Below are 14,824 nucleotides of genomic sequence, written 5' to 3' on the forward strand. Positions count from 1 at the left end.
GTTAATCTGGCAACATTTTCTAGCAAAGTCTAATCTAGCCTTTCTGTTCTTGAGCACTACTAGTGGTTTGCACCTTGTTGTGAAGCATCTATATTTATTTTATAAAGCCATCTCTTGACTGTAGCCTTTGACAATCACATGCCTACCTCCTTAAGAGTGTTCTTGACTTGGCTAAATGATATAAAAGCGTTCATCTTCACCAATGGGCAGAATCCTGCAATCATCCACTTTAGTTTCAGTCTTTAGTAGGCCTTTTGCTATTGCTGAGCTCTCCAGTTCCTTATTTTATAAACCTTCCAAACTATTGCTTTGGCCCAGTGTTGAATTTTATTTATTTTTTGATGGGTTTTTAAATGCCACACACAGAACCGCCTTCAGGCCTTTTATCAGCTTAATTATCCAGGAGTAATGATGGAACAAACCACACCTGGCCATGCAACTGCTTGCAGCTAAGTGTTTCATTATTTAAGCCCCCCCAAATGCAGATGTCTGCACTAATATGGCTTTAATTATATTAAAGCTGCAAGTCTTGACTTCACTCACATCTTGAGTGTTTTATTCCAAATTCAATGTGGCGGTGTACAAAGGCCAGATGCCAAAAAAACTTATCTTTGTTCCGAAATGCATGCACCTGACTGTACAGTATACTAGCATCATATTCATAGTTATGTGTTTATATAATTTTATGTCTACAAAACACATACATTTTTTCATCAAGGCTTGTAGGAGGGGTGTGATTAAGGCTATGACCTATTAATTAGACCCTCCAAACCCTAGCCTCGTCAAGCTTCCACTGTTGGGCATTTGATCAATGCACACACACCCTCTGTTTAAGGGTTAATGTATTTGTGTAGGCGCTTAAGTTATCTATATTAGAGTTTATAAGATTGAAGTCTGTTTTTCTTTCTGTCCCTTTCTTACAGGAAAACTGAGAATATTGCGCCCAAGGGCATGCCATGTGTAACAATACCGTATTGTATTTTACACAATACTGTATGTAAAAAAAAAAAAAAAAGCAAAACAAAACAAGAAGAACAACAGGGCAGAGGGCTGAGTCTATGCCAGTGTTGAAATTGCTGTTTTTGTTTTTTGGGGGGTCTGAAACTCTGCATCCTGAAGTCACACAAATCTGAATCTTTGCTCAGGTTCGCTCACGAATATACTATAAATAAGGATGTGCACAAATAGAAAGTAGAAAGTAATGTTCTCTTTGTTATTTCTCTTCCTCTATGGCTTCCACTTCCTCTTTAGTTTGCTTGTTCTTCTGTTTCAGCCTAGTAAGGTTCCATTCTGAACACTTATTAATATGGCAGCATTCAGCAATCCTGGCTGTTTATTTGGTCAATTTAGTTGTTAAGCGATCGTCTAATGAAAGTTTTGTTCATTTAAGGATTTGCGTTAATCACAGTGAATAGCTCAGTTTCTTTTATACGTTATATAGTTAGACTGTGCACAAACAAGTGTCTTTCATTACCTTGTATTATGTGGTTTGGGATGCGTGCTTATAAGATTATTAATATCGAAACACTTTCTGCAGTTCACCGGTTATATCATAAAAACACAGTCATACTAGAATGTGCTCTTAAAGTGTACACTGTATGTTTGTTTTAAAATGAATCAGGGATGTGATTTGGAGAAAGCTATGAACTGTTGGCCTAGATTTCCCAAGCGGTTTATGTGACAAACTAATCAATACAATATTTTAACTTTTGAACAAATGTATGGTATTAAGTTATATTTTAAAGTTATAATGAATGTAATGTGTTAATGAAAGTTAAAAATGATGAACACAGCAGAATCTACATAATATATGCTTTAATTTATTTAAAAAAAGAGTTACATTTTACCAAATACACTGTAACATCGAAAGATTTAGCTAGATACTATATTTAGATTTAGATATTAGATTTAGCTTATTGGGACTGCAGAAGCTTCTTATGAGTCTTAGTGGAACTGTAGAAAGTGTTTTTGCATGGAACAAGGGTTGTGGAATTTGCTCCTGATTACTTACATTGTACTCACGGTCTGTGTGAGAAACTTCACGGTTGGTGTGCAGAGCAGGAACATTTGTAACATCCAAGATCAATTGTTCTTTTTTTCTTTTTTTATCAGGAAAACAATCAGGACTATACCTTTAATAAGTCTAAATATGGCTTAAAGAGCATGTTTGCTGAGCACTGTTAAACAAAACTGAAATTTGCTAATCAATAATTACAGTAAAACGTAGCCAGAAAGGCATTGATGCAACTAGTGCAACCGACTAGTTCCCAACTTGCTCTTAGTGTGTGAATGGGCGTGTGTGTGTGTGTGTGTTCCCTGTGATGGATTGGCACCCCATCCAGGGTGTACCCCGCCTCGTGCCCAAAGTCTCCTGGAATAGGCATCAGGCCGGCGCAGCCCTGTATTCAGGATTAAGTGGTATAGACGGTGAGAAAGCGAGTGAACGAGACCTTTTGGGAAGGAAATCCAAAACACTAAAAGTAAATCGCATTTGCTTTCCAGTCTGAACAGCATTAGAGTGTTAGTATCCCCTGACCCAGTAGATGGCAGCACATTCACATTTAAAACAGTGATAATCCAGTGCAACACTGTATTCCAAAAGAGAAGACTCTGCTCTTCTCCACTCTCCTTTCTAGACCTAGGACAGCTTGCTCGGCTGCTTTCTCTATCCTTATAAAATAAAAGTACTCCGTTTGAGGAGTTTTCTTCCTCCATAGGGATGGAGTTGGCTTACAGGTATGCAGATAGAAATGGACTTGTCAGCAGAACAATTATGCTTCCTTTACTTCTTAAATGCTGAGCAGGAAGGCTTGATTACAATCTGATGATGAGCTTGTTATTTTGCTCACAAAGGCACGTTTGTCATCAGATGTTAATAACCTTCACATCTTCATTCTTACTGTATTTGTGCTCGCAGTCTTTAAGGACAAAAATGATCTTTTTTCTCGTTTCAGCTTGTGGCTTTATGTAGAAGCCTAGTACAGAAAGAGCACTCAGACATGTATACATACAGTACACACACACACACACACACACACACACTACATGTCTAGTAAAGAAGAAAAATGAAGAAACAGCAGTTTATTGTATAAAAGAAAAACCTTATCTCAGTGACAAAACTTTTTTTTTCATGGTTGGTATTACTGTGTTGCTGATTGCTTAATAACACAATACCGATTGACAATGATTGCATATTCCAAAAGAATGCGTAGGAGGAGTGTGTGTATGCATGCGTGTGTGAGTGAGTGTGTGCATTGACAACAAAATGTTTTTTTGCTTATTTGTTTTCTGCTTATTTTTTTTTTATAACAAGATCTCAGGGTGCAACAACTGTGGGGTGACGGTGCTCTAACACACACACACACACACACACACAGAACTTTACTTATATAACACTCAATAATAAATGTTCCTATGTGTTTTATTGTGTATTTGTTATTTCTTCTGTCATTATACGTTTATGTATTTTGTGTTGCATATTTTCATCCTTTTTTTATGCCTTAACTTGATCAATAAAAGACTGTAATGCTGATTGCAGTCCATGCCCCACTCACAAGGGTCTCTAGCTCTCCGATCCTTTATTTATTCTCAATAACAACCCTGTGGAGCGATGCTTGTCATTCTCTAATTACCCTTGTTGTCGCAAAGCTTCTGTTGTTGTTTTCAAAGTGCTAAGAGGGTCAGCCACGACTTTTAGTGAGAAACAAGCTAGTTGATCGCAAAAGCCTCGTGAATAATACAATACTGCACTGTCTCAGAGACAAAATCAGGCATAACAGGACTTGAATAAGTCCAGTCAAAACCAAATTGCTGTTGATTTTATTCCAATTTAGAGTTAAATAATGTGTGCAGCATCCGTAAACAGCTTAGTTCAGAGTCGCCATTATGCTGTTCTTCTTATTACTTGATTACTAATGCACTCTTGCATTAGTAATACGCTTCTAACTGCTTTTATCAGCCAATTTCATTATTTAAAAGGTGGCCTACCATAAGATGTTTTAATGTTACTGTGCATTGCTAATAAAGTATGAAAGCACTTTATGGAACAGCTCTAAGTGTATTTTGAAGAATCAGTGTTAAGCCTCTCATTAAGAGCTTCAGAAATCTTCAGTACTGAAAGTGTTTGGTGGGAACTGTGAAGCATGAGCGGTGTTTGCATTTTACTCAGCAGATAGTTACACACGTGAATGCCGAGGGTTTTCAGCACTGAAACATTATGAAACTGCTTCGTTTCGCCCACACCACCGCATGCTCTCTTTCCTTCTCTGTCTGACCTGTCGTTAAACCAGCCATTTCTCACCAAGCACCAGCTTTTTTTCTGTAATATCTGTTGCATATACTTGTCTCCTTTTTACTACAGCAAGCATTTTTTTTCCTCTTCTGCAACCGCATTTAAATGTCACGCCAGCAGTGGAAACTCAGTCTCCCCATGCGTGATGATGGACTGTCCAAACACTTGTGTCTCTCCCTGTTCTCCAGAAATGAAACTAGTCGGCTATTAAGAAGTGAGTGTTTCTTGGTAAATATTACAGGGGTTTACACAATAGTTTAGTTATCACTTTGCAACAAATACTGAGGTAAAATAGTCAATAAAAATCTATATTTAGTATTGTTAACAAAGTAACCTTTTTTGAAATGGTAAAGCAATTCACATAAAAATAATTTTAAAAAATAATTATTTCATAAAAAAATGGTTACCCGTATAATAATAATAATAATAATAATAATAATAATAATAATAATAATACATCATTATACCATATAGCTCTAAAAACATGTGTTTTTTTAGAGAGAACCAAAAGATGAGATTATTCATAATTAAAATTTCCTGATTTAACATCTTCGGGTGGCATGGCAGACAACACAATCTTTATGTGAGCAAAAGTATTAGAACAGGCAGTGTCAAATTACCACCACCGTGCTTGACTTACAAGCTTGTACGCTTATATATGCTTTGATCATGATCAGATCATTTCTTTCGCCACACTTTGGTTTTCTATCATTTCAGTAGAGGCTAATCTTCCTAACAGAACTTTTGTGGCTCATCTTAGGATTTCTTGGGAATTCCGATCTGATCTTCTGTATCTTGCTGCTGATTAGTGGTTTGTATCTTGTGGTACAGGCTGCATAAGTCTTTTGTGTGCATTAAATTTTGCGTTTCCCTCACTCTTACCCTGGTGAGGTTGTTGATGATGTCATTGGCTGTTTTCTATGGGTTTCTCTTCACAGATCGCACAATGTACTGTATGTCATAAACTGCTGTTGGTCTGCTTGGCTGACCTGTAAGAGGTCAGGTTGTTAGTATTGTAGGCCAAATGTTTCTTCCTTTTTAAAGTAATTCAGATTTTTCTCAGCTTTAACATGGTTCACGTTTCTCCTATCGACAGTCTATAGGTCTTCTTTTTGGTTTATTTGTTTTAACAACAAATGCAGCCTTCCTAGTTGAAACCCAGGGCTCAAAGAAAGATCAGATATTCAGACCAATTAACTGTTAAAGAACCTTATCTACTATAACAAGGCTCGAAGAAAAAAAATGGTTCATGCATCAACATATTTAATTTAAGAGTATATATAAAATATATAAGCTGAAAAACAACAAAAAATGGTATGTGTATGGTAAGCTAATTAAGTACATTTACAAATGTAATTTATTGTAATTAAGTTGATAAAATAACAATTTGTAAAAGCTACATGAGCTGAAAATTTATTTAATTATTTATTTATTTCATTTATTTATTTATTTTAGTGCACTAATATTTAAAAATTCTAAATCTAAAAATGAGCATGCTTGAACAAAAGTTGCCATGTTTAAAGTTGTTTAAAGCATTTAGATATGAATATCAGGAAATGAAAGCTGAAATTCTGATCTAATCATCTCATATTTATCTTTGATCTCAAACCCAACCGTCTTGTGTGTATAGCAAAAACCAAAAGTATTGGCCTTGCTGTTCCAATACATTCAGAGAGGATTTAAAAAAAAACGTATATAGTTTACAGTATTTAACAATACACTGTATAGCCGTACCATTGAAGTGGCGGTTATAGATGCAGAGTGGAAAATAAAAAGATATAAATATCATTACCATAACACTGACTGCAAACCTTCCCCACATTGCAATACTACATATCAGAGTTCATACAAAGCACATGCGCTGCTCTTTCCTGCAAACGAAGACAAAGCAACAAGCCAAGTCAGGAACTCTAAAAATATATAGTATAAAACAAATGACAGATCCTGAGAATATTCTCTCTCTCTCTCTCTCTCTCTCTCTCTCTCTCTCTCTGTTTTTATTCCCCCTCATTTCAGCCAGCACAAATCAACAGCACATATAAACAGGGCCTGGCTCCTGAATAATGCATGGTGAATCTGTGTACCTTTATTCCACTCAGGCCTTTCCCAGTTCTCTGCAGTGTTGCAGCAACCTTCTCATTTTCTGTGACAATGAACGTGAGCTGTAGCTGAGACTGATGAAAAATAACATTGCTGTTGATATCTTTGCAGCCCCCCCTTCATCCCCACCTCTTCTCTCCCATGATAAAGAGCGATTCTAGTATTGTAGAAGAGGTTTTGCACATTGTATAAAAAACAGGAATTAGTGTTAAAAAAAGGAACTTCATTTTAAAAACATATTTTATTTATTTGATGGTTCATGATGGATCTGTGTATAATCAGAAGTATCATAAAAATCATCATTAGATTTGTAAAAAGTGAAAAGTTATTATTGTCTATAGTGTGTATATGTATATAAGTGTATGTACACACTCACACACACACACACACACACACATATGAGTACGTTTTTAATACAAGACTGAAGGCATCAACAATATGCCATAATATCCTTACTGTAATCTGAGGTAGTGATTTTTGAGGCTGGTAACTGAACTTCTCCTCTGCAGTAGAGGTACGCTCTGGTCTTGCTTTCCTGGGATATTCTTGATGAGAGCCAGTTTCATTATGGTGCTTGATGGGTTTTGTAAATGCACTTGACAAACCTGTTCTTGCAAGAACTATACCAGAAGAACTGATCTTCCTGTCTTAAAATTACAACTGACTGTTTTTGTTGGTGTCCTTTTTACATAATTTTTTAATGCCATATGTTATTTGATCATTTAAAAAAAAACACATGTATCTCTCGCTCTCTTTCTTTCTCTCTCTCTATTGATGGGTAGATAACAGATAATTTAAACATTGGTTGTTCATGATGTAACAACCTCAGCAGCAACCACTCAGCATTCACCATCAGCAGTATACAGTACTAATCGCCAGCCCGATCATCATCTGCACCTGTTACTGGTTCATGCCAATGCATATTTCTTCACTGGTTCATGCATATTTTTGAATGATTCCTAGGTCACTATGTGGCTTAACAAACAAAAAAAAAACATTCCTCTGATACTGCTCATTTAGACGGACTAGACTAAAAATGAGAGCCAATAAAAATTCCTTTAGGAAGCCTGAAGAACTATTCCTCAGGAACGCATAAAAAATGACAAGATAATTGCTATTTAGAAGCAAAATATAAAGGACTTGGGGGTGGCTCAAGATTGTTGCAGGGTACTGTATATTACATTGTATTGCATAAAAAGGTCACATCATACATCATGAAAAAACAAACAAACAAAATGTCTGTCTCCCCCAGTGGAATTAACGGTTCACACACAGCACTCGTATCTATTGTCCCTAAACCTAAAGACACAAAAACATCACAAGAATGCTCTACTTTTTTCTTTTTTTTTCTTTTTCTTCTTCTTCTTTTTTTTAATTTTCTGCAATCACAGACGCCATCAGAGATAACAGACATACTAGTGCAATTACTGCTCTTTGGAATCAGGTAACCTTTAGACTATGATTTCAAGAGTGACTCATGCTTGCCTAATTTTAGGGACCTGTTCCACACTCTACTGCCCCTGAAGTAGATAATTAAATAAAATACGACAGAAGATGAAGTGAGATAGTGGCTTGACAGAGAAGCTGTAGGTTTTGACTCCAGGCTTTCCCCTAATTACTCTGACGTGGCTTCCAGTAAAAAAAAAAAGTGAAATAAAATAAATTTCAAAAATAACATGAGAGCATTTATTCTTTTATTATATTACAGTAATGCCAGTGTTCATATAGTTGTATCAGCTATTACGATAACTTTTCAACTGAGATATTTATTCAGTGGTAGTAGTAGATGATTCAGTAGTAGATGGTAGTTTTGTGACTTTGTGTGTAATGTGTACATCTTTTTTAAGTAAGTTTTTAATTTTTTTTTATTATGGTCAATTCTAAGTTCAAACAGCATTATTACTCTCTGTTAGTTTTCTATTCACCTTAAACACTGTATTGCATCAAATGTTTAAAAATATTAAATTTGAATGATATATTATCAAAACCAAATTACATCTAAAGCAAATTTGCACATTACTTTGCTTATCAGAGTAAATTCATCTGTGTAGATCTGTTTTCTCACCACCATATACTGTACTGTATATTTAACATTTGTTACTCATGTCTGTTAGTCATGTCTGTTACTCACGTCTGATAGTTTCTATCCTTTATCTTTTACTGCATTGTTCACAAACTCAGAATTTAGCATATTTATGGCAATATTTATATTAATAATTAATACATGAATCTTGAAGAGTACACATCATTATAACTATGCTTATTTTATCATCTAGGTTTCGGTGAATGTCTCTTGTAGGTGTGATAAATGTAGAAATGGTAAGACTGAAACTTGACTGGTGGTTCTTCAACAGCCAAGGTGACCTTTAAAAAAGGAAAGAAGTGTGCTTAAACATGTCACCTTCAGTAACAGGCTCATATTCACACAACACGTGAGCTGCCCCGTGCTTCACAAGTAATAAATGTTATTTCTGCAGCAACTGCATATTTTTAGCTGGCAAAACAGCCTTTATGTGAATTTGGATGTCTGTGTTGTACAACATAAGGGGAAGACAGAATTAGCATATCTCAGTGCTCAAACAGCTTTTCAAATGAACTGTTAAACCGGTTGCAATGCTCTACTTCTGAAGTAGTGTGCACTGGTAAGCAAGTATGTTCATCATCGTTATGCAGTAGTGGTGCGAAAGACAAATGGCAGGGTTTTCTCACAAATCCGGAGCTTTTCTGAGCACACCTACTCATACTTTGTGACCTACTAACTTTTAAGTGAGCATACTTATTGAAAAGGAGGGACAAAAGTTGCTTACTCATGAACTTTCCAATAGAGCCAAAGACACATCTCTTACCCTGTGCAAATATTACAGGCTTATGCAATGCAAAATAGGTCCTGACTCAATACACTCCTTTCTCATTTTCAGCAACGTTTATCTCCGGCAGTATAAAACCCAAGAACAATTTGTTCTTTTTATCAGCATATCAAAATCAACGAGGGGCTGAGAACGTCAAAATATTTTGTGTGGAAATGTGCGGCTACATTTTAACAAAGGTGTGAACTGATTAATGTAAGAGATACCACAGTTCTACTGTGTGACAACAAGTTGCATAAGGTGTGGTTTATGTATGCTTTCAGTATGAAATTTCATCTGGCAACCATCCAAGGTACCAACTGATCTTCAGGACTGCAGGACTGTTGGGAAAAGTTTTTTTTTTTTTTTTTTAGCTGTAGTTGGAAAGCACCTGATTCTCCAGCATCCCTGACTACCAGCTTAACTCTCAAAGTGGAAATGTATAACTTATTTAATCCCAAACTAAAAATAATGAAAAATTATAAAAATAAAATGTGTAGTCATATGTGTGAAGACAATATGTAGAGTCTCTGTAGCTTAGAATGAAGTACTTGAATTCCCCTCCCCCTTTTTCCTGCTCATTTCTGCTCCCTTTGTATAACATCCATTTGTATTTTTTTCCCCCTATAAATTCCTCATTGGTTGGTTCCAAATTCCTACCCATCTGTGGGTATGTGATACTTCTTTGCAGCACAATGGGCCTGGTAAGGAAGACAGCGTTCTACATAATCCTCCAATTCATTCAACTCTCACATCATATCATGCAAATGGGTCCGGCGTTTCAGGATCCACAATCCTGTTCCAAACCTATGCCTGAGTCAGGTGTGATACCACAAATTTATTATGCATGCGTCGCACTAAGCTTATGGTAATAAGGTATTAAATTAGTGCAGGACATTATTGCTCCTGAAGATACTTTCTGTTTGAGAGATTTTTCATAAAAGTCACTTGACACTAAAGGAAACAGATTGTGAGCCTGATGAAGAGAAAATGTATATTTCCACCCGGCGTTTGAGCATTCGGCTCACCGTCATTGCCATCGCGCTGCATATTTTTCCGAGAGCACGTGTGTCAGGCTTCAATATAATCAATTACCCGTCTTGCCCCATGTTAAATCAGTTAAATGTTTTAGACAATGGAGCAAACACTTAACTGTGCCCAAGGTGAAAGAGATGGCATGAATTATAATCTCCACTTGGTCAGATGAGCCTTGTCATGCCTTTGCTCGGTCTAGCAGGGCTAGAAACTGTGTCACTAATTTGATCAGCGCAAAATAGTTTGCACTAAACTTTTACCTTACAGAAATTCAGTCATTACATGAACATTTTCACAACACTGCTCACATATGGAAGTGTTCAGGATGCATCATTTATCAAGCTTATATTACAAACAAATTGTCCTCTAAGGTAAATTTAAACCATCTGCATTCGTGACATTTGAAAGTCCACAACAGCTATTAAAAATATTTTACGTCTTATTACTGACCAACAAGGAAACAATCCTGGTACACACCCAGTATAAATGTGCTATTTTAAAAAATTATATATTTTGTTTAATTGAAAAATTTAATTAAAACGTCTGCTTTTACAGCTTTTAATGCCCTAATGCTGATTTAGTATCAGCTCCAAGACCATACTCAAGTTTGTGGGGTTTTTTTTATGCATCAAATAATTTCTTGTTAATCATTAATATGATTCTTGCACGTACCAAAAGTTTCTGCGTGAACTAAAACATTTCTTTTTTTTTTAATATCCATCTGATTTAGTCCTACTTGTGGATTCAAAGGGAAAGCACAGTCTTGTAATATGTGGGAGTTTTGGTTATACAGAGGCGTGCAACTAAGATTACCTAATTCCACTTTTCGTCATCACATGGTGGGCTACTCGGTTAAAAAATGTCTTCTTCAGTTTATTTCTCACACATTCTGTGCCTTAACCTACATTAGGCTAATGGCTTGTTATATAAGGATGCTTTTAAAAATGATTTTCTAAGTTAAATAAGAGAAATATGTGTGAGGTCAAGAAAGCTTTTTTGCCAACGTATTGAAAAAAATGTTTAAGCATTTTTCCCCCTGTTTCTGAATTTTATTTTAATTTTTTACAAAATTTTCTCCTAATGTGGTCATTGTGAAGTTTCAGCTCCTAGCATTTACTCCTGCAGCCTGACAGTTACCAACCAGAGGGGGTGAAAAGTAACATATGCTTCCTCTGAGAACCGCATCCTTTCGAACTGTTTATGATACGTCACAAACCATTTGAACACTTTGTCGAAAACAATAGCTTCACTTCTCTGTACTGAATACAAGAGATAACGGATCGGCTAACGTTTAAAATCTAAAGACTGTATCTAGTGACACTAGGCCAAATATTTAAAAATATCTAAGATATATGCCAGTTTTTACTATAAATTACAGCTTTTAGTATAATTATTATATAATGTTTAACTGAATTGAGATGTCAGCTAGCATGGCTCCACCCCCAAAGTTGGTCTGTGTGGTGTGTGTTGTCCCCCCCCCCCCATCTCAATATGGATTTCCTCCACGTTCTGAGGTTTCCTCCTACCTCTCAAACATGCTGATAGATAGATTGTCTATGATAAATCAGGTGTGGATAATTTGTCTGTTGTTCTTTGCTACAGACTGATGATCCATTCAGGGAGTTTTCTCAGTTTACAGTGGTGTGAAAAATCCTGATTTCTTATTCTTTTGCATGTTTGTCACACAAAATGTTTCTGATCATCAAACACATTTAACTATTAGTCAAAGATAACACAAGTAAACACATTGCAGTTTTTAAATGATGGTTTTTATTATTTAGGGAGGAAAAAAATCCAAACCTACATGGCCCTGTGTGAAAAAGTAATTGCCCCCTGAACCTAATAACTGGTTGGGCCACCCTTAGCAGCAATAACTGCAATCAAGCGTTTACGATAACTTGCAACGAGTCTTTTACAGCGCTCTGGAGGAATTTTGGCCCAATCATCTTTGCAGAATTGTTGTAATTCAGCTTTATTTGAGGGTTTCCTAGCATGAACCGCCTTTTTAAGGTCATGCCACAACATCTCAATAGGATTCAGGTCAGGACTTTGACTAGGCCACTCCAAAGTCTTCATTTTGTTTTTCTTCAGCCATTCAGAGGTGGATTTGCTGGTGTGTTTTGGGTCATTGTCCTGCTGCAGCACCCAAGATCGCTTCAGCTTGAGTTGACGAACAGATGGCCGGACATTCTCCTTCAGGATTATTTGGTAGACAGTAGAATTCATGGTTCCATCTATCACAGCAAGCCTTCCAAGTCCTGAAGCAGCAAAACAACCCCAAACTATCCCACTACCACCACCATATTTTACTGTTGGTATGGTCTATTGGCGGTCCACAAGGTATTTTCCCAAAAGTCTTGGCAATCATTGAGATGTTTTTTAGAAAAATTGAGACAAGCCTTAATGTTCCTTTTGACCTTAATTGAGGCAAGTGAGGCCTGCAGTTCTTTAGATGTTGTCTTGGGGTCTTTTGTGGCCTCTCAGATGAGTTGTCTCTGCGCTCTTGGGGTAATTTTGGTCGGCCGGCCACTCCTGGGAAGGTTCACCACTGTTCCTTGTTTTTGCCATTTGTGGATAATGGCTCTCACTGTGGTTCGCTGGAGTCCCAAAACTTGAGAAATGGCTTTATAACCTTTACCAGACTGATAGATCTCAATGACTTTTGTTTTCATTTGTTCCTGAATTTCTTTGGATCTTGGCATGATGTCTAGCTTTTGAGGTGCTTTTGGTCTACTTCTCTGTGTCAGGTAGCTCCTATTTAAGTGATTTCTTGATTGAAACAGGTGTGGCAGTAATCAGGCCTGGGGGTGACTACAGAAATTTAACTCAGGTGTGATAAACCACAGTTAAGTTATTTTTTAACAAGGGGGGCAATCACTTTTTCACACAAGGCCATGTAGATTTGGAGTTTTTTTTCTCTTTTAATAACATAAACCTTCATTTAAAAACTGCATTTTGTGTTCAATTATGTTATCTTTGACTAATAGTTAACGGTTTTTGATGAGCAGAAACATTTAAGTGTGACGAACATGCAAAAGAATAAGAAATCAGGAAGGGGGCAAATAGTTTTTCACACCACTTTATATGAAGTTCTCCCAATAGAAGTTAGATATACAACAACCGTGACCAGGATTACATACAGTAATTATTGAAGATGAATGAATGAGTCTGAAACTGTTGATACAAGAGTAATTAATACAATGTTGCAAATTAGCACTTACGCCTATCAGCCATAACATTAAAACCCAAACCATTAAGTCCAGTACAGTATGTGCATGTTTCCCTTGTACCTCTGGTTACTTGGGGCAAGACATCTGGATAATGCTGTAGTGTGTAGGATTGGGATATTTGTGGGTTTTCTGATACCTTTCTGTCATGGCCAGCTTTTACTTTTCTCATCTGTGCTGCATTGGCTTTTCTGAATGATAAGACCCATCAGGCTATGGGTCCCCAAAGGCATAGATGGGCCATGATCCTGTCACCAGTTTACTGGTATACAATTGATAATCACTGTTATTCAATTAACCTGGTGGTAGTTTTAGTGATATGGGTGATAGGTGTATTCAATTTATTTGAAAAAAGAAAACTCACTTCTCCTATGTGTTTTCTTTTCGTCCTGTAACTAACCTCTTAGTAACCACACTTTAGGCTGATTGTTCTCAGATTTTTTAAGTATTGAAACTATAATAGGAATTGTTTTAAATACACTACAAAGCATTTTTTTAATTACTTGGGATAAGGGGGGCCGCAAAATGGTATGACTGTAAATGTGAACATGTTTATATCATCTTAGTTTGTGGCATGACAAGTGCAAAAAATAATACATGAATATAAAGAGACCATTATAAAAGTTTCATCTGGATCTACACAAAATCTTTTTAATAATAAACATACTTTACAGTATTTTAGATTGAAAAAATGTCATTAAGTTCCCCAATGAGTTTTTCCTTATTTAAAAAAAAAAGCCTCACCAATATTTCATGCAGTAATAAGCACCAGCACTGTCTCATTATAGACACTGCTATCTTTTAATAAATAATCAAAATAAATGAAACTATGTGTGGACAACAAACAGTCATGTGTAAAAGTTAATGACTCTTCTATTACATTTTAATTAAAATCATCTGATCGTAGTTGGTCTTACTATTAGGAAAATACAACTTTGTATATACAACATCCAAGTTTTTAATTGTGCCATTATTTATTATATTCAAAAATGAAGCCAGAAAGAAAAAAAACATCTCATCATCATCAACTCTTGATTAATTGATCATCAGCAAGTGTGCAGAAATCTATAAAAACAGATGTTTTGGCAGTTTGCTGCTCTAGACCATTTAGGTGTGTGTTAACACAATGCCAAGAAGGAAAGACATAAGCAAAGTCATAAAGAAGGAATTGTTGCTGCACATCAATCTAAAAAAGGGTTATAAACCATTTCCAAACAATTTGGAGTTTAACATTTTACAGTGAGAAAGATTATTAAGGGAAGTGAAAAGCATATCCGAAGCACTTCTGTAAATCTAAATCTGAATGGCTGAAAAATAAAAGTATC

Source organism: Clarias gariepinus, chromosome 6 (assembly GCF_024256425.1).
Source record: "Clarias gariepinus isolate MV-2021 ecotype Netherlands chromosome 6, CGAR_prim_01v2, whole genome shotgun sequence".
In the NCBI taxonomy this organism is placed as follows: Eukaryota; Metazoa; Chordata; class Actinopteri; order Siluriformes; family Clariidae; genus Clarias; species Clarias gariepinus.